Source organism: Geospiza fortis, unplaced genomic scaffold, assembly GCF_000277835.1.
Source record: "Geospiza fortis unplaced genomic scaffold, GeoFor_1.0 scaffold102, whole genome shotgun sequence".
NCBI classification, from domain to species: domain Eukaryota; kingdom Metazoa; phylum Chordata; class Aves; order Passeriformes; family Thraupidae; genus Geospiza; species Geospiza fortis.
Genome location: NW_005054373.1, coordinates 3,054,121 through 3,073,622, shown reverse-complemented (window position 1 = coordinate 3,073,622; position 19,502 = coordinate 3,054,121). Strand labels below are relative to the sequence as shown.

The following is a 19,502-nucleotide window of genomic DNA, read 5'->3' as shown; positions in this document are numbered from 1 at the left end:
AATAATTTTTTTTTTAATGTAGATGCTTTGGCTGACATGTTGGTTTATGATGAAAATGACTCTCCTGAAATGATAAAGGGGAGGGGAAAACAGCAGCTCCCAAACACACCCAACCTGTATCTCCCCAGAGCAAGCCCAGAAGAGCCCTGGGAGCAGGGGGGGCTGAGCCCTGGGAGCAGGCAGGACCTGATCCTTAATTTCAGCAAATGCAGAAAGCACAGGTGGAAAAGATAAGGTGGGACATGCCGTGGTGTTTGTAGGAAGGGAAGAATTAGGCTACGGATTGCTTAGACTGGTTTTTTCCCAGTTTTACTGTGAAATGACTGAAGAGGGATCAAATTCTGGAATAAAATCTGTGAATATAATTGGAAAGAACAGATTTATAGTCCCACAAAGTGATAAAAAATCAAGCAAGCCCCCGCCCCAATTCCCTCCAAGCCCACAAACAGCAGCTTTTTCTCAACGTCACAAAGAGCACAAAAAATGATCCCTCAGCTGAGGCAGTTGTGGTCAGTGGGATCCCACTGGAATGAGCAGCAGGGGCTGTCCTTGCCAAGCACTGCAGCCAGGCCTGTGTCCTGCTCCCCAGGCAGCACACACAGCACAGGGAGGAATCACAGCCCTGAAAATCAATGGGAATTGAAATCTTCCTCTCCCATTCCCTGGCACTGACCGTGCTGGCTCTGCTGGTCTGTTTTAGCACAGAGGATAACTCCAGCACCTCTCAAACACAAAACACCCACAAATTCCTGAACAGACAGAAAAAACGATATTTTTTCTCTTCTCTTCTCTGTTGCTGTTTAGTTTTGGAGTATTGAAATAACAAGCAATACAGAGAAAATTCCCAGCTGCTTTGGTGAGAGCAGGAAAACCAGACATCCAGATTCAAGAATTTTACTTCTTCTGTGAGAAAACGTCTCTTTAAAATTGCATTACTGGCATTTATGATTCATTCTGTAAATAGTGAGACTTCCCTGTATAAATCTGAAATTCACTTCAGATATTTTGAGTTTAATAAGAATAAAGGCACCCCATTTTTCACAGCAATAAAGAAAGATGCACCTGCCAGGAGCCTGACCAGGAACAGACTGGGAAGATATTCAGTGAAGTTAAAACCAGAAAAAAATATGTATTGATACAAAAAAGAGAGCTCATCTATCATTTCATACCAAAAGATGCATGTCATATGATGAATTTAAAACAATAAAAAAAGCTGTTGTTTTTGCTTCTCCAGATTGGGAGAATCAGCGGAGCAGCAACAGAGAAGGGATTTTGTAAGCTGTGATAGGCAACGAGGTGCAGCTCAGGTGTGAATGGGCCCTGCCAAGGCTCCTGGCCAACAACCTTTATCTAACCAGAAACTGAAGTGTTTTGTAAAATATTTAATTTCATTTTTGCAGCAACAGATTAATTAGTCTTAAATCTGCCTTGCCCTTGGTGTCTTTCACCTGCTGATCTTCTCTACTATTTCCCTGCTCTCCTGAACAGTCTCTCTGTCAGTAACTCCCTGGAGCACATCAGGGGCACCCACATCCTCCCCAGACTGCAGTGCCCTTCTGCCCGGGCCGTGGGAGCGCTCCCAGTTCGGAGTAAATCAGAGTAAGGCCTCCTCTGCCAGGGGCTGAGGGGGGAACAACCATCATGACACAACTCCTCAACTGCTCAAAGGCAAAGCAAAGATAGAAGAGATTATAAACTCTAATTTTAAGTAACCCACAAGTGAGGAGCCTTTTACTTACAGCACTTCAGTTTCTAAATTTGTTGCTTACTCAACAAAACATTGAGGTAATTTAGGTTAATATGAACTTTTGCAGAGTATTTAATTTCTCCTCTGACTGTTCTCTAGTTTTCCATAGTATTTTGTGTATGAATCCTTCCCAGAGATGAAGATTGTACAACAGCAGCCTTTGATACACAGAGACACCAGCCAGGAAATTGGAAGTCCAGGCTGAGCCTCGTCCTTCATTTACACCACAGCTGAGAGGGGAAAGCAGAGACACCGAGCTACGGACAGGGAACAGCTTAACTTTTAATTTCCTGGATGTTATCATTTTAAATAGGAGCCTTGCTGTTATTTAAATCTGTCAGAGAGAGGCAAAGGGAGCTAAGAAAAAAGAAATAATATGATTTCTTTGAGCAACAGGAGTTGGATAGTCAAAGTCATTTGCTCCAGAAGAAAAAAGCAACCTGCAAGCAGAAAAGCCACAAAGCCCAGCCCCGAGGGGCACTGGTTTTCTGCAGTTCTGCTGGACGAGGCCAGGTGGTGTCAGACAGGGCTGCCAGCCCTGAGAGCGCAGCTGAGTGCCAGGTCCCACTGCAGGGACCCCCAGAGACCCCCGTGCCCAGCCCTGCTCTCCTTGAACCAAGAGCCTGCTGACAGCCCTGACTCGGCCAGCCGCACGTGCAACACCTCTGACCGAAGTTGTGAACAGCACAGAAGCCAAACACTGAGCAAACATCAGAGACAGGAGGCAGCCCTTGGGAACCCCAGCGTGCTGCCATCCCCCAGTGGATTCTCACGTCCTCGTGGCAAAACCTCCAATAATGCTGAGGTCTGCTCAGCAGCTGCCCCAGCTAAGGTGCCCTGGTGTCTGGGAAGACTGAGTGGACACCAGAGTCATGTGCTGCCCAGCTCGTGGTGGTCTGGCCTGAGCAGAGCTGTAGGCTCCCCCATGAAAACAGCCCAGAAGTGTTTGAGAACTCTGAGTAGTTGATACTCATCAAGGGTTTCAATAGCCCAGGCTCACAAGAGAATGAAGGATGTTCATTTGCAAACTAAAGAGTTACAGAAATTTGCTCTGAAAAAAGTGTAAGAGATTTTAAAGGGAAACTTTTACACTTGATCACTTCATTTACAAAGTGAAATAAGAAAAATGGGGAAAAGGAGAAGGAAGCCTGACAAAACAAGGAAGCCTTATCAGCCTTTCAGGGACCTCACAGCAGCTGCAGCAGGTGAAACAGGACATTGGAGCACCAGCACAAGGAGACAGTTCAGGCATGGCTCTGATTTATTTCCTTCTCCTGCACAAAAGTGCTGACATACATCTCGAAGCACGCTTTGACATATGAATGTACACTAGACCGTTTACTCCATAGGTAATTGTACAATTTCCACTGGAAGACAATTCTCGGGACTTGGTGAAAGGATACTTTTAGTAATGGATGACCCCTGAATAATTAATTATTCCTCCCCATTCTACCTGTCTCAGATCCAGGAGTCAATTTCTTCTCCAAACACTGCCGGGTATTTTTCAGAGCTCATCTTTGTTATTAAGTTGATTTTCTGGATCCTATTGTATAAACATTGTATCTTTCAAAGGGTGGGAATGTTTCATGTCCTGAATCGTGAGAACATGGAACAGTCTGTACTTCTGTCCAATGAAATGGACAGGGAGAATGACAGAACCTGATGGCAATAAAAGCTCATCAGTGTAGCTCTGATTTGGCTCCACTACATCAGCCAAATGAGAAGTTTATCAGGAAGACTTATATCAAGAAAATTTAACAAAAATCATCATCCCACTTTGCTATGTGGCCCTTGATGCTGCATTTTATTCTTTATTTATCAGCAGCAATGGGCACACAGAAAGCTCAACTGTGCAAAGAAATACAGCATGTTATGTTCAGAAAACTGGTTACACCATCGTGGTGTCACCGTTGCTGAAAAAATGCACAAGCAGATATAGGAAAAATGTCCTTGCTCGCTTTGCACGTAGAGAGGAGAGGCAGGGACAGCAGGGATGAGAAGAGATAACAGGCGGGTACGTGGGAGCACCTGACATCACACACTGAGAGAGCACTGATCACTTGAGGACTCCAGCCAGTTAAAATCTCTGACATCCACGCTGCAAAGCAAAGCTCCCAGAGCTCTCCTACCACTCTCTTCCTGAACACAGAAAAAATGGTTTCCTTTTCATCTCCAAGGAAGGTGATGCCATCGAACCCTTCTGTGCCCTCTTCCAAACCACCCTGGTGCTACTGGGTCCTCAGTAGAGGGAGTTGGTGTGAAAGAAAATACCTGAAGTGCCACTTCTGGGAAGTGACATCTCTGAGGACAATGTGTGGTGGAAGAAAAGTGACCCAGGGCAGAGCCCAAGGACAGGGCAGTGGGAGGGGTGAGCTGGAGCAGTTCACTGCATCACTGCATGGCAGGTAACCCAGGGACTGACCCCACGGGAGAGAGGGTGTGCACTGTGCCCTGAGCCACCCCTGCTCCCCCAGCTCTCCCCAGGGCTGCACACCCTCCCAGCACACCAACATGAACTGTCACCAACCTGCACTTATGACCTAAAGCAAGTCAAAGCAGCAGCAGGATTTCTGAATGAGCAGGATGACAACGATGGGAACATTTGTCCCTAACAGAAGGCAAACTCCCCCACACACCCAGCAAGGTTTATTTCTACCAAGACAGCTTTAACTGGCACTTCAAGCAGCACAGCCATATTTAGTTCCTGGCTTTGCACTAAGAAACACTGTCCAAAGTAATTGGCTTCCACATTCACATTGGAAAGCAAAGACAAACCATGGAGCATGTTTGGAAAACCTCAACATCTGGTTATAGTAATAACCTCATAAAGAGAGAATTTCAGCTGACCCATTTCCTTCCGTCATTCCAAACATGGAGAGGAGAGAGATGTCACCAACCCTTTTTAGTCCTTGAACACCAAGGACCCAATGGATCAATGAGGTAAAAGGTCCATGTCCTCAGCTGCTCCCTGGGGACGAGTGGCATGGCATGGGAAAAGGGCTTTGTTAGTCTCCACCAGTGACTTCTGAAACAGAAATGACAACTTGTCCTGATCATCTGCAGCACTTTGAGGCAAGTCTCGTGAACAGGCTGCAGCATGCAGCCCCACCTGGGACAATGACATGGAAATGGAAAAGCAGTAGGAGAGCAGAGCCAAAGCACCTTCCAAAGGACGCAGAGCCCCAGCTGCCACGACAGACACTCCTGTACAGCCTTTCTTTTTTAAATACATAGAAAAGGATTTCTAAACACACCTGAGATTTGCAACACTGGGGTTCCCACCTGTGGCAAAACATTAGGGATATCAACAACGCAGAGAAATTTTCCAGCAATAAGGAGAACTGTGTGCTCAGCTTTTGTCATAGCACAGCAGCACCCCTGAGGCTGGGATTTTAGCAACTTTTTAGCATTTTAAATGTTAGTGATGAAATTCCCAAGAAAAACAGCCCTTTACTTGAGAGCAGAGGCCAGAGACTTCACAGCCTGAGGGCTCAGAAGAATCCCAGGGTACATGGCCGTGGGGAGAAGGTTTCTCTTTTCAGGCACACAACAATTAAATTGGTAGTTTTTATTTTTAAATACGTCCTGTATATTTTTCAGTACCAATTTTACAATAAACACCTATGCATAATTTGCAAAGAGGGATTCTGTGCAGTTACTAGGAAGCCCAACTGCTGTTAGCAACATTCCTAGAAATTTGCTCTTTTTTGTATTTTGAGGCTCTCGACCTCCACTAACCCTGTGTTCACCAGCAGCATTTCCCTGGTTTCTGCTTTCACTTTGAAAGACTCAAGAAATTGAAGACTGCTAGTACCTAGGAAAAGAGTCAGCCCTTTTAATATTGTCTATCTTCCACAAAACCGTCAACAAAGAAACCCATGCAATAATCTCTGCACCAAATCCACATTTCTGCTTTAGCTGTTCCAGTTACACAGGAAAAAACCTTAAAAATATCCAGCCTTGAAATTCCAGGCATCCAGTGACAGGGATCACAGGATCTCTAGAGATGCTGTTCTAGCAGACAAGGACACGTGCTGCAAAAAACACACATCTTTTATTTATTTACATTAAACACAGACCAGGCTCCCACTCTTTTCCTATTTTCACAGCTTACAGTTCTTTATTTTTTTTAAATGAAGGCACAACTTTGGATTCTCAAGTATTAAAATGTACATTAATGATAAAAGATGACCTTAAAAATTATTTGAGTTTGTCACTAAAATGGACCTGGACCCATCATTACTTTACAATAGATTTTTTTATTATCTGCAGGTTTGCACAACTCTTTCATACCTTTATGATTAATGAGTTGACTCTTATGTGATTCCAACTAGACCACAACAGACCTAAGTTATGTTTCTTTTTCTTTAATGTTTTCTATGTCTTCTGTGAATTTTAGAAACAACGAATTCGTTCCAAAATTAAAACTAAGAATTTAAAATTTACTAAGAAAAGGAAAGCAATCTCAGTTGGAGAATGATGAAATAAAGAAAAGGTCATAATGTAAAATTCTGATCCAATCAAAATCAATGGCAAAACTTTGCTCCATTAAGGTGGCAGAATCACCCCACAATTCCTTCCCTCCATGCCCCTGGCAGAGTCCAAAGGCAGGACAGGCACTCAAAGGCTTCACTCAGATCTGCTCACATGTAACCCTGACAGTTACAGTGATTTTTCATTCTTTAATTTAAATATTTCCTTTTTTTCTACCCATATCAACCAAATAATTTACGTCTCCCTCAGGACTCTGTATAAGCCAAGTGGGAAAGTTCAGCTTTTCCTGTCTGCATCGGTCCTTTAAACTGATTTTTTATATTTTAATGAAAAATTCCCTCCCCAAGTTAATTTGTGGATGAGGGTTTGGCTCTCACATGAAAGGAGCAGTCCAGTGCACCCAATAAGGGTCTGTGTCATCCTCACTGAGAAATTTTGGACAAGGAACAGAAAATCTTTCTGATGTACCATGAATCTTCAAAAGCAGATCACAAAGGAAATTCTTTTGAAACTGTAAATTCCCAGGTACCACAAAAGAACAATGTGCATTTTCTCAGCTTGTCTGTGGGCAAAATAAAAGCTTTTTATGAAACAATAAATTCTCAAGATGATTCTTGCACACCGGTTTGCAGCACAGAAAATACGGAACATGAGAATACGCACATCTGTGGTACTGGGCACTGAGGAATTCTCAAGAGACTCCACCAGGTTTTCCAGCAATGATAAATAAATGGCATTTTTTATATGCCTCTCTATGTATGTGTATCAAGAGCACCCACCCACAAGTGCTCTCTCCATGTGGAAAAGCAGGACTGCTTCAAAAAAAAAAAAAAAAGCTGTTTTTTCTTTCTGACAAACGGGCATGAAATAAGAGGCCGACATCTGCCTCTGCAGGTCATTCCAGTCAGGCTGCTGCGTGTCACAATTCCAACTGCTCCATCCATCAATGGCAGCCCAAAAATTAACGTAGCCTGGAAACTCTGCAGCAAGACAGTAACAGCCCAATTGAAAGGCTGACCTTCGGAGAGCGGCGGGCTAAGATGGAAAAATTATTTCATGCCCTGCACCAAAGCCAACAGCACAGTTCACAGGGATTTGCAGTTAATTTTTTTAGTTAGAAAATCTGGTTTGCTGGTGAACAGCAGGGAAACTGCAATACCAGATAAGGAAACTGTTATAAAGGCTTTTAATTTCAAAGGCATTATCAATTACATCCACAGAGATGCACTTCTGTGGCATTCAGGATTTTAATTTCTCTGAATTACTGATTAATATATTTTTTTAAAACATAACCTATTCAGTGTTATAAACAACACTATTTTCTCAGTGATTGATTGGGTAAAAACTATAGTTGATTAGCCTGAAAAACTTGATTGAAACAGGCTGCAATTTTTGCCAAATACACACTTTCAGGTCCAATTAAACCAACGAGACAATCTGTTTTAAAATAAATCCTCGAAGTTGCTGTACTGAGCTCTTTTACCCAGGAGTCAATCACAGAAGTTATTTAATAACCAGAGACAAACAGGTCAGCCCTGTGCCTTTACCCTCCCAGGCTCTACCCCAGACCATGGCAGGGATTAATCCTCTGTTAAATCACCTGCTAACACCCTGTTAATTGCTCCATAAGCTAATTGAACTGGAAGCTTAATAACACACAAATAGCAGAAATACCATATAGCTTAAAACTTCAAGTAGTTCAATAAAATTGAACCAATTAAAAAGAAAATTCAAATAATCCAATAAAATTGCCAGACCACATTTTAAATGTGCATCCCAAACTTTAGAAAGTAATTTATTTTTCCCAGCCCTTTCTCTGGAGATCACTGAAATAGCTTACTGAGCGTTTTCTTCTCTTACAGAGTTTTTCTAATGTTACAAAATATTTTCCTTCTTACACAGGTAGGTAGTTCTGCAACAGCATCAAAGACACCAAGAAATCTGGATGATGTCATTAAATACTAGGACAGAACAGAGAGCCTCAGTGTCCGAGTTTGTCAAAACAATAACATATGTATATTTTGTTTTATACAAAACAGAAACAAGTATTATCCTGTTTAGACTGAAATATATTTAATGGCAAACAAAGCCCCCAGAGTAGTCACACAGCTAATTTCTTTCACCATGGTACAACGATACGGAAAAATTCCAGGATTTTGAAAGACAGCAAGCACCCAGATTTTAGTTTTGATGAGATGACAATTTTGGTTGACAGTGTTGGGAAGGATAGAATTAAAACTGCTCCCTTATTTTTGAGTACAATAAAAGATTTCATTAACCCGTTTGCACAATAATCTGCACAGGCAGAAACCATGCAGAGTTTTGGCCAGAGCAGCTGGGGCTGCCCCTGATCCCCAGCAGTGCCCCAGGCCAGGCTGGACAGGGCTGGGAGCACCTGGGACAGGGGAAGGTGTCCCCGCCATGGCAGGGGATTTAGGGTCCTTCCCCCCCAAACCACTCTGGGGTTCTGTGAGAACAAGCTGATTGGCAAATCCAAAATGTGCTGGCCTGCGAAGCGGAAGAAACTCCAAGACAAAGATTTGCACTGCAAAGACTGGGTAGTGAGGGGAAAACAGCTTCTCCTCCAGCATGGGCTGTTCAAACACAGAGTTAAGGCTCATACAGAATTAACAGGGCTCATTTTAATGGCACACACTAGCCAGGATGTCAGATTAGATGGTTTCACACTCCTTCCAATCTATAACCAACGAAAGAATGCATCAGCTGCACTTCAGAGTTCCTCCCATGCTCTTGTGAAGGACCCGGTGGCCACAGCTTCCCAGAGCGCTGCTCCTGCGCAGGGAAGCGAGTCCCTCCCACTTCAGTTCCCCCAGAGAGCAGAGCGGCTGCTGAGCCCTCTGCTCTGAGCGCATCACCAAACACGTCTGCAAAGCTGCTGCACACCACCGAGAAACTGCAAAGTTCAAGTTATTCCAGGCCATCTGACTAGCAATTACTTTCCACATTCTCTCTTCAGCTGACAGTTATTGGTTTAAGCATTAAAAAAACCTAAAAAAATTAAAAATCAGTTGTTTTGTGCAAGAGTTTTAACAATTTTCAGTGACTATGCAGACCTGAAAAAACCTTCTACTTTAATAATTATGATTGTTTACAGTAGTAACAACTGTATGGAGTTCCTTATAGTACTCTAGAATATTATTCTTCAAATAAACTGTGTAATTATAACACACTAGAGAAACTCTGCCACTATCTCATTTCCATTAAACTAATGGAAATTATTTACTCTTTTTTTTTGTTGTTTTCCACAGAATTAATGCACACGATGAACCATTTTTAACTAGTCCTGAGACTTAATAATTTACACTCAGTTCCCAGATTTCTTGCCAATGAATTTGACTTAATGAATTCCAGCAATTTTAAGGGGGAAAACGTCTTTAACAATGATTGCACCAAGGGAAGGTATGTGGAACATCCCCTGCTGCTTTTGAAGGAACAAAAGCTGCAGTCAGTGTCCTTTAAAGGAAACTCTCCAGACTTCAATCTGCAGCTGAGCAGGTCTATTCTAAAGCAAGCAAGGTTTCCTACCTGCCTGATGGACCCTCCCCAGAGGGGCCCATGGGAGCAGCGGGTCTGACTGACTGAGGGAAGCCACCCCGAGCCCCAGACAAGGAAAAGCCTCAGACTGCTCTGTGAGCAACGCTGCTCGGCACCAGGGCAAAGCAGGACACGAACCCGGGGCACAGGCACGGGAGGAGCGACTCAGGGAGACCTTCAGCAAGTGTTCTTCTGTTGTACCGCACGTGATTCCAGACACGAGGACGAACGCATTCGTTCCCAAGGAGAGCAGCAGAGCCCTGTCTGTCTCTCCCTCCCAGTCACACATACACTAACCTAAGTTGATATTCACCTTCAATGATAATTACAACTGCATCCACTAAATGTTAGCAGTCTTGTGACTAGAAATGGGGTTACAAATTATTGTTCTTTTAATTGGAAGTTTGGAAATTGGCTGGGAGAACAAGGGAGGCTGGTTTGCACTCAATATCAGATGGGAGAATTCCTGGGCTGCATTGTGGTGAAAAGCAGCGACAGCTCCCAAGTGCTGCAGAGGCAGGAGGGACAGAAATGTGCAAAGACCCAGAGGAACAGACAGGGAAATAGAGGAGAGTGGCCATGGGGCTGTGCCAGCAGCCAGGCCCGTGGTGCCACCTGCAAACCCGCGCGGTGCACTCTGAAACACTGCAGTGTTTGATTCTTCCCCTTGACAGAGAGCAGGGCTCCACTGAAAGCTCATTTAATAAAAATAATGCAATGCAAATGAACCTGAATCAGAAAAATTAGATTGATGGAAGTAGCTCGGTCGCTGTAATTACACAAGGTGTATTATTTCTTAAATTCTCTTTGCATTAAACATATACCATACATTTATCAAACATAATTAGCAGTTTAGGTGACAAGGATTTGATTTTTCTCCTGCAACAAAAAATCCTTCTACGTGAGTATATACATCTGAAACAGAATATGAACATTTCCACACTATCATCGTTTGCTCCTCAAAGAGCATAAAATCAAAGAATCAGAGGGCAAACACTGTGTGGGACTTACAAAGCAGAAGATGAGGAAGATGGCCAGGTCAGCCTTCTGTAGATTTCATGACCATAAAACAAAATTAAATCAGTCCCAGCTTTTAAGGCTGTTAGTCAAATACATCATATTTGAAATCAAAATAATTGATGATACCCCAGGTCTCCCTTCTAATCAACCTTTACTTTTTTCAATCATCTAAATAAATTGATGACAAAACAGCAAGAGAAACAGAAGATGCAAAAGAAAGTTGACAAAGTTGAATTTCCAGCATAACTAAGATAATCAAGTTTTTCCCTCTCTCAGCGTTTCTTGGAGGTTTTGGACTAATGGGAGGCTTTGTTTAGGTTTTGGGTAGTCTGGGGTATTTTTTAAACAGCTTCACAGAAAATAACTGTATCAAAATAATGGCAGAAAGCACTTCCATTTTTTTCTCTTCAAATCCCCATGGACTACGTGGGGACCTCAAGTCAAAAACCTTCACTTTAGAACAATAAATAAATAAACCTGCTAAACCCTTCCCAAGGCTGGTCAACTGTAGCATAAGTAATGCAAGAGGCTGAGAGATGCCAGATAAATTTGATTACTATAAAAGATGGGAATATGTTTCTTTCCTCAGAGAATTCACAAAAAGGGGTCAAAAACAAAGCAGCACTGAAAGCCAACAACTTCATTTCTCCAGCAACTCAAGGCGAAAATACAATACAATTCCACAGGAATGTTTTATCACATTGGTGCAGACACCTCCTAATCTTCTATTTCTAAAAAAGGGAAATAGCAAAGATAGAGTCCAGGCAAAATGGGGCTTTTCTTTCTTTTCTGGAAAAGGCACTCTGATTAGTATATCAATTTAGCAAAGAGTGCAAGAACTGTTTTCCTCTTTCACCTGCTACCAGTGTCATAGAGGCTCTAACACATTTCAGTTGGAAAAAAAAAAGTAATCTTACACTTCTTGTTATTCTTCCAATTTGTCAGATTCCCAAATCATTTATCTCAAATGCATTCAGGAGCACCATCAGGAGAAATGACCCATCGTCCTTTCCTTGTTAAAGGAAAACAAAGTCCTGACTCAGTGTTAATTGTCCCAGCCCTGAGTAATGGTGGGATCCAGAGATCCCCCTACACTGTTCCCCAGCTAGGAGACAGTCCTGATTTCTCATTTTCCCTCTGTAAATAGATGAGCTCCTGCCAGCTGCTGTTACCACGGCACCAGTATTTTGCAAACCTCTCTGGAATTACTTTTTCCTTCGCATGTCTGAGAGTGGCACTTGATTTTTCACATCGTGTTGGTGGCACAGTCGTACCTCAGTCAGCTCCTGGCCCCTCCTCCTGAGAAAACACTACCCCCTTCCAGCCAGCAGAAAAGCCATTCTTACTTGGATCTATTCAATTTCACCTTATTTTCATCACTTCTTCAGAGTCATCCAGTTCTTCCTATTTAACATCCCAAACTCCTGCTCCATTAACAGCATTTCCTAGCACTGGTTCTTCCGCACAGTTCCAGTAAACCACAGGTAACGTATACAGAAGAGTTACACATAATATGTATAAAAGAAGGTTGATCTTTGAAAAACAAATAACTTCCAGACAGCCTGATAAATTCACTTTAGTCACACAAACTTCTTGCACGACATATCTTACAAGCAATCTGCTGCAAAAAGCATTTTCCATGGGCTGACAGCACCAGTTGCTCTGCAGGACTCAAGAAAGAACAGCTTGCAGCATTTTTTGTGGGTATATTTTTCAGAGACTAAGATCCACACCCAAATTTGGTCAAAATCTGTTTAGATTCAGTATTAAATGCTTTGCAGTAATCAGAGTCCTTTACTGTGTCAAACAATTTCAGTTGAAAAAAAAAATTACTATCTGGTTTATTCATGCTATTGCTTCTTATTTTATCATGGTCTACTATATAATTGCCCTGCAAACATCATGTAACTCCTTATTTCCTTTTTTCCACAGTATATGCAATCCAAACCCCTCCATTTCAAGTAAAGCAAAGTCTAAATAATATTTGTAATAACACATACAAAACACTACCTACAGTAAATGATCATAAAGGCGGCACCTTCATTTGCAACTTCAAGGCCAGGAGACACCCATGGCCAGGAAGGAGGAGCTGTTTCCTCAGAAGAACAAACCATGAAACGCCTCAACAAAGATCCCTAACCCAGAGGCCACCCCTGCAGGGCCTCCCCAAGCCCCCGACAGGACCCCAGGCAGGCTGGAAGCAGCCAGGGCCACGGGCTGGGGTCCTGGAGCACACCTGGGACCCTGCCTGGGGACACTGGGGAGCTGTGAGAGCACAGCCAGCGCCAGCAGTTCAGGGCTTTCTTCACCACTTCCCTGCCTCTGCACTTCTGCTCTGACAGGACAGCTCCCCAGCAGGGAAATTCAGCGGCAGGATCCGTCAGGCAATTCAGAAGCCCCAGATACGGAATGAAGGAACCAATACTGAGGAGCTAAGAAAAGGGCAACTCTGCCTATCATGGCAGCAAACAGATCAGCTGCTGGCTTTAAAAGCCATCTATATGCTCTCTTATCTTTTTTCTTTCTGACCACTCAAAAGCTTGCTTGCATCAGCACAGCACAACAGCAGAGCTGGAAGGAAGTCTGTACTTTTAGAGAGCAGAAACACAATGTGAATATGCAAAAAAAAAAAAAAAAACCACCAAAACAAAACCAAACAAAAAAAAAAAAGAGAGAAAAAAACCACCAAAGCAGGATTTATGGAAGTGTTCTCAATTTCTTCAGACACTCTGTTCTCCTTTCTAAAGAATCTGATGGCACAATATCAAAACTATTTCTCTTCCACTATTGTTTTCAATAAAAATGTAAAAAAACCCCGACCATCAGCAATTTAAAAACACAACAAATTTCTCTGATAAGAGATTTAAATATGCAAAGACTACACAGAAAGGGTGCTGAAAGGGCACTTCTAGAACATCTATAAAACTAAAATGCAAAAGTGTATGCAGTCACCAGTGCACACATTCCTTAAACTCTCACAACTCCATTTGCAGACTGGCACAGATGTATCAAACTCCATTGCTAGGAAATGCAGATGTTTGACTAACCAGGATGATGCTGCTCTGGACCCCTGTGTGTCTGTTAGAACTGAAACCACCTTATTTTCCCCTACAGGAGCCACAACATGAGATGCAGGAGGACAGTTTGGGTGACTCAGCTGGAAACAGAGACTGTTCTGTCTCATTGCTGCCCTGCAGCTCCTGCTGTGTCTCAGCCACACAAATCCATCATTCCCCAAACCCTGCACTCCTGGCTTTTCAGCTCTTACTCCACTCCTGCTCCTAAACCCACTCTACCTCTCAAACAAACCACTGGGCTCCTGCTCTTGAATCCCATCCTTCAACTTTTAAAATTCTCACTTTAGGACAGTTCAAAGCAACCTCACCAATACCCTCAGACTCACGTGGCATTCTGTAAGTAGTGCTGCTCAGGCTCAGAAACCCACACAAACCTAGAAAACTGCCTCAGGATATTTATTGATGCACCATCTTGAAAGTTTTTTCTAATGAGTTTTGTTGCTGTGAAAGACTTCTGCCTTTCAAAAGCAGAAGAGTTTTATAAAAAAATTAAAAGTTGGCATTTCTGAAATACTATTAGAAAAACTTGAACAACATGGTCTAGGGGAAGGTGTTCCCATGGCAGGGGGTGGAACGAGATGATTTTTGAGGTTCCTCCCAACCCAAAGCACCCTGTGAGTCTCTGAAATAGCCTCTGCAGCAGCGATTTCACAGACATCAATGGCTCTGCTCGCCCTGTGCATCAGACAGGAATTTTTCATTTCATACATCATTTAAAACTTACTGCAGTGATTCCACAAACCTGCCTACAAGCACCTTGTTCTCTCCCAGCCCCCTCCAATTCAGGGTAGTTTGGGCAAAAGTGAACACACAAGCAGACTGCCATAACACTGACAACAGAGAAGCAAAGCAGCACTTAGCACCAGATACTGAAGAGAAAGATCTCATTCTCTCAAATAATACTGCATCTTCTATTTGAATACATCAAAATAAAATTACACTGACTACACCACCAGCAAACTTACCCCAAACATCCCCCAGCAAGCAACTAGCATTAGCACACAGGCATTGCAGTGTTTTTAAACACAGATTTGCATTTAGATCACATTTTCAGAAATCCCTCTCCCAGGACATTGTAAGAGTGTGGATGAAACCTTCTCTTCCCAAAACCACTTGTTCAGACCTCTGTATTCCAGATCCATTCACACAGACTGATCATTGACTGCTGCAGCTGCCCAGATAAAATAATAAAGATCACAATTATTGCTACATTTATTATTTCTGGAATAGGCCTTCAATGCTGAAATATAAATTCTGAAAATACAGAATGCCATAATCTACATTCAAAGACTTCAACTTGCACTGCGGCCACAATTCACAAATCTCCAGACTGAGGGCTGAAAATCAGACAGCTTTCACCTAAAACCCAGCGTGGAAATCCAAAGTTAGAGGGTTACTCACCATTTCTGAACGACTTCTGGACTGTAGCATCTAACACAGGACACTCCCTGCCTGGGTTTTAATTCAGTAATTCCTCTTCTCGTTCAGGATAAATCCAGAAAGTAGCTGGCACAAAGAAATGGAAAACACACATTTAGCTGGGGTTGGATGTGAACAAACAGAATTTTGTCTTGTCCACATGACTAACAAAAAATCTTCCATAACATCCTTCTTTTCAGTCAACACCAAAACATTACCGTAAGCACCGGGAAAAAAACTTTGATTTAAAGTAAATGAAAAGACAAGGTACAATGATTACCTGAATATTCCTAATACTTTTAACATGCTGGAACACGTGAGTTTCCAAATGTGGTAAGTCATAGCACTCAAATGTTCTTGAATCAGGAGAATTTTTGTGTGTAGCACAGCATGGGAACACAAGGAATGTTATAAAATCGAAGGCCACTCAATGGCAGTTTCTGGAAAGCTTCCCAAATTACTTGTCCCCACTAACCATCCACACAATGAGGGATTCTACTAACCACGAATAACCACCAAGGGTTCTCTGGCTCCATTTGTGCGGGCAGCGTGTGAGGGTGCCAGCCGGTGTTCCCAGCTCAGGACCTGCAGGGCAGCAGAGCCAGGCCCGGGCAGAGAGCCCCAGGGGCACCTCCAGCCCTGCTCTGGCCACCAGAGGTGAGGCAGAACGGGGAGCAGCCACTGCTGCACAATCCCTGCACAGCTCCCTGAGGCTCTCCTGCACCCACAGCCACAGGCTCCCCACCCGTTACACACCACAAAGTAAAGATCCATAGCTCTAAACTGTTCCACTTCATCATGAACTTCTCAACTCACCAATCAATACAGTATTGAGCAATAAACAACAAGCCAGAAATATTCTTGAACAGAGAAACCAAGCCCACCCTTCTTCAGAATTGTGAATTGTGCAGCTCACACATTTTCCAACATAAGTTCAGGAAATAAAAATCTCATTAAAGCTTTAGCCAAAATTTCTAATTCATCAAAGGACCATGTTTTGAATACCAATGAATTTCATGAAAAAGAAGCGCTTTTTTTTCTTGTCTGCATGTCTGTAAAATCTCTCTCAGGTTACAAAACCAAATCTGATGACACTGAAAAGTCTTTCAGGAACAAAGACAGACGAGTAAAACAACCACCAGATCTCTTTAATTCCATGCAAAAGTGTCAACAGCAAAATCACTGCATCTCTGCCATAGCAGAATATTAAATAGTTCATTAATATCCATTTTCCCTTCTTCTCTTTTCAGAGGCTACTAAAATTGCTTCTGTTTGATTTTACATGAGTGAAACTCCTCCCAAATGAAACAGGTACAAGGATCTTGAAAGAACACTCAAGTGCACATCACTCAAGCCCTTGGCAGGGCCTATCTCTGCAAAACAACAATAGCATCCCACTAATAACAATGACTTGCTTAACTATTCATTTTGGTAAATAATGGAACTGAAAATTATCTAGTGATGGATTTACACTTTTACAATGCATCTCGGGGATGAAAATGAATAGGGACAGAGAAATTATGTGTGTTACAATGGCTGACACCACAACTTGAGATCCAGCCTCACTCCACAGAACAACACCAGCTGGAAATGCGGCACTGCAGTTTGGAGCATTTTACCTTTGTCTAGTTCTACTGTGAGACATCCTATATATATTATTTGTATTACAGAAGCACTTACAGATGCCAATTAAAACCCAACACAGCTGTAGTAGGCAGAAATAGTATGAAAACTACAATAGGTGTCATAGCCATTTTAATTCCAACCACAATAAATCGCCCATTGCTCAGATACTCCTTCTTTTATCAGTTACCACAGAATTTAACATTTTGTATGTTATGAGAGAGCACTAACAGAATGGCCTAGGCAGCCTTTTTTATTTAAAAATCATACTATTATTTCCAGTGGAGGCCCAGAGGGACAAAGCCTGGTGACACAAGGCTTGCTCTCCATCACCTTCCTCGAGAAGCCCATGGAACTCCAAGACCATGCGGACCATCAGGTGCAAAATCAGAATATTTGGAGGCAGGAAGGTGACAAAGGCAACAACTTTTCTGGAAGCAATGAGAAACACTAGGTTTCTCTTTAAAAAGTTAGAGATTACTTTGTGTTTAAGTTAACAAATGGCAAGTGTTTACCTGTGACTATTAGTTCTCTCCTAGGGAGTTTATTATAAACAGTATTTCAAACACAGGACTTTAAGAGACAATGTATAAATATTTTAAATGGTAAAATATAGGTGCTGGCTTTTTTTTGTACTATGTCCAGAAAATTTGCACAAACACATCAAATTCTCCACCTAGGGAATTTACTTTATTGTTAAGTTTGCATTTAAAACAAACGTACATGACCTATTTTGGGGCTAATATAACTAAAAGGAGCCTATTTGTTGTTTATTATTTATAGAAGATTCACTTCAGATTAGGCCTCTTGCGGATGTGTGTATCTGTGTGGCATCACAAAGCATCTCCAGATCTCCCCAGCACTAAAACACACGAGGAAATGACAAGTTAGGATGTATCCAGTACACAGAGTGTTTTATAAAAGCCAAGATTAAAAGCTGGTTTTTCCCTCCTCAGAAAGGCCACATGAAAGAGCTGCTACCCTGGGTAATGCATTGACCTTCTGGGGCTGATAATGACAAGTTCAAGTTCCTGGAGTTGGGGAAGATGTGGAACTAAAGTAAGTGCACTCAAGCAATGAGTCCATCTGCTCTGTTAGAATCCCAGGCGCAAACCAGCCCCGTGCAAAGAAAGAGGAGAACAGCTTAATTTCTTTTATTTAAATAACCCAGGAGTTTTTCTACACCATCAGCATGGCTCAAAACTGCTTTCTTAGAGGCTTCAATCTAAGGCACTGATTGTTTCTTTCCATTTTAATAGAAAACTTGAAATTATTTCATATAAAAGGTGTCAAATTTATGAAAATAGAGATGCAAAATTGCCTCTCATGTCTAAAATTTTTCATTTTTAGCTTTTTCTTGTAAACGGAGAAAGAGTAAAACACGGTAAAATCATATCTATTCTGTAAGAGATAAAACATCTCTTTTAAAACTTCTAGAAAATCAGAAATGCATTTTTATACAACAACTAAGAAAACCCAGAGCTGACCCAGAGCCCCTGTTCTGGCCAGTCATTGGTGTTGTAGTTTTGGGGGTCACAGTGCCTGGAGCTCTGGGGGGCAGAGTAAAACTCCCCCAGACGCTGCAGGCAGCACTGAGGCTCAGAAAAGCAGCTTCAGAGCTGCAGCACCTCCACAGCTGGCACTGCTAAGGGTGCACTATAGCGTGTACTGCTGCTACCCACATACAACGCGCTGCGTGGTAGCACATTCTGCATTTTCAAATATTTATATTTCAAATTACACAGAGATATTACAACCTTTACATCTTTGTTTAAGTTATTTAAGACAAAAAAATAAAGGCTAAAACAAATGCTATGACTCCAGTTGGTGTAAATCAACATGTACATCATCAGGTTTTAATCATCAGCTCATGCCAAATGGTTTACATTGAAAGATTCCTGCCAGGACAGGCTGTGAGCGCAAAGGGAATAAAATCATTCCAAAATAAATTCCCTTTTAAATTTTGCTCTAAAACAGTATTTCTAATTTCTTTCTCCTCGCCCCCAATTCAATCTCATCTCAGAAACATTAATTTATTTAGAAAGAGAAATTAATCACAGGCATCTCTACAGTCCTGGGTGATTCCAGTCCAGTCAATTTTTGCAGATTTTTGCCTCTCCTTAGAAAACACGGTGATATTAAATACAAAACCCCACACACTGAAAGAACACTAACACATCTGAAACAAGATCTCGAGCTGAAGTTAAGAAATTGCTATAATTAAACTTGTCCAGGAAGACAGATTAAGGTCAAATATGTCTATTAATTTTGGGTATCCAGTCTAAGCCACCTTAGACTTGATGTTTTTCCTATGAAGCAGAGCGTTTCCCAGCATTTAGCTGGTTGCTGACTGGTTTTCCCGGGGTGTTTTCCAGCCCCAGGCGGCGGAGCGGGCCCGGGCAGGAGCGGTGCGCTCCCCGCGCTGCTGTCCCCGGCCCGGCTGCCCGCAGCCCTCGCTGCTCCCTCCCCCAGCCCCGGCACGCCCTGGCTCTCTCCCAGGCCGGGAACTCAATGTCCCCGGCGTTCGCCGGGAGCTGCGGAGCTCCCACAGCTCCCGGACGGCCCCG

General features: G+C 42.5%; 1 long non-coding RNA gene across 1 annotated transcript in view; it reads right to left on the bottom strand.

The window, feature by feature from the left end:
- LOC115948311 overlaps positions 1 to 19,502 on the bottom strand; it is a 243,265-nt gene that overhangs the window by 156,535 nt on the left and 67,228 nt on the right. Inside the window, exon 2 of the long non-coding RNA XR_004082142.1 lies at positions 15,295 to 15,399. This is a non-coding gene — a long non-coding RNA (uncharacterized LOC115948311). The remainder of the gene's footprint in view (positions 1 to 15,294; positions 15,400 to 19,502) is intronic.